Genomic DNA, 2,120 nt, shown 5'->3' on the forward strand with positions numbered 1-2,120 from the left:
ACACAGGGCCCGTTCATGCGCCCAATCTACGTATCTGTGAGGGGTTACAGTGTTGTGGCACCACCACCACCACCGCCCAAGGCCCAATTTTTCTTCCCCTGTTTAACAGGAGCATGTAATTCCAAATCTTGATAAAATATTTCACAGCAGGGCCCGTTCCTGCGCCCAACAAGATTAACTGTGAGGGCTTACAGTGTTCTGGTACCACCACCACCAAAGGCCCAATTTTTCTGCCCCTGTTTAACAGGGGCATGTAATTACAATTTTTGATATAGTATTTCACATCAGGGCCATTCCTGTGCCCAACAAGATTAACTGTGAGGGCTTACAGTGTTCTGGTACCACCACCACCAAAGGCCCAATTTTTCTGCCTCTGTTTAACAGGGGCATGTAATTACAATTTTTGATATAGTATTTCACAGCAGGGCCCGTTCCTGCGCTCACCAAGAGTAACTGTTAGGGCTTACAGTGTTCTGGTACCACCAACAGCTAAGGCCCAATTTTCTGCAGAGTATATAGCGCAGGCCGTATAGTATATATACTGCTACCCCACGCCATTTAAAAAAAAAAATTGGGTGTGGGGTTCCTCTTAATATCTATACCAGACCCAAAGGGCCTGTTAATGGACAGGGGGAACCCATGCCATTTTTTTCAATGATTTTCCTCGCTATTGCCAGGACCCCACAATACATTACAGCCACGAGTAGTTTTAAATGACATTTTTTCCTTTAGAAATGCAATTTTGCTGCGTAATTGTTTTAAACACAGGAAAAATGCGCTACTTTACAAGCATACTAAAGTCACCCACCAGGCACGATATTTAAAGGAATATTTCATTTTTATTGTTTCACTTTAAGCATTATTAAAATCACTGCTCCTGAAAAAAACGTGAGTTTTTAAAACTTTTTTTTGCATTGATACATGTCCCCTGGGGCAGGACCCAGGTCCCCAAACACTTTTTATGACAATAATGTGCATATAAGCCTTTGAAATTAGCACTTTTGATTTTTCATGTTTGTGTCCCATAGGCTTTAACGTGTTCGAACAAATTTTTTGCCTGTTCGCATGTTCTGCTGCGAACCGAACCGGGGGGTGTTCGGCTCATCCCTAATTTTCAACAGTTAATGATCATAACTAGAGCTAAAGTAGAAATAAAAGCAAAACTCTTTTTTCCTTTTTGGATAGAATAATTGAGTTATAACCTTTGTCAGGTTCTTTTTTTTTTTTTTTTTTTGCCATCGGTGTGCCATTGAGGAGATTTCCTTCCACTTCCTGTCTCATAGCCACAACAGGAAGTGAGAGGAAATCCCTCCAAAGTGAATGAATCACTGGGTGTCCCCATTTGGAGGATTTCTCCCCTATTCCTGTTCTGGTGACAACATGAAGTGTTGGATTTACTTCAGGCTCAGTGATAATGATCAGCAGGACATATAGAGAGGGGGAAGCTCCTATGTCCAGACAGCAATAAAAACCTGACAGGGGATCCAATCCCTCTCCACTCCATCCAACACTAAATAAAATTGCATTTAGTTATACTTTAATCTTGTAGATATTTTTGTGAAGTATAAAAAATTTCTTGTTTTATCATTACCAACCAGCTGGCAATCCTGACTGCAAAGCATGTGGCCAGTGTTAAGCCTCGTACACACGATGGCAATGATCATCTGTTTTTTTTTTTGTTTGTTTTTTTTGCATTTTAGTTTTACATTGAAAATGAAGAGGACACTAAAGTTCCGAAAATTTTCGTACGACAGAATACAACTTCGGAAGTTATGTCATGTGTTGTATTTTATTGTAATGTATTTCTTAGATTCTGAGCATGTGTTGTCTTGCTCTTTTTATTTTTTTTTTCGAACGAAAACTGTACTAATTAAATAAAAATCGCACAATCTGGTTTCGTGTGAGAAAAGTTTTCAGATAGTTTTGGATGAACTGTGTGTGATGATCAAATCTCGAAAGCGTACTAACGATGAGATTATCGCTCCGAAAGTGATATTTTTTGTCCAATTTTCTGATCGTGTGTATAGGGCATTACACTGTACAATTACACCCTGCAGTGTGACGCTGCTGCTGAGTCGCTCTTCCAGCCATTGTCCCTCCCTGTCTGCTGGGAGTCACAC

This window comes from Aquarana catesbeiana, linkage group LG06 (genome assembly GCF_042186555.1).
Source record: "Aquarana catesbeiana isolate 2022-GZ linkage group LG06, ASM4218655v1, whole genome shotgun sequence".
Taxonomy (NCBI): Eukaryota; Metazoa; Chordata; class Amphibia; order Anura; family Ranidae; genus Aquarana; species Aquarana catesbeiana.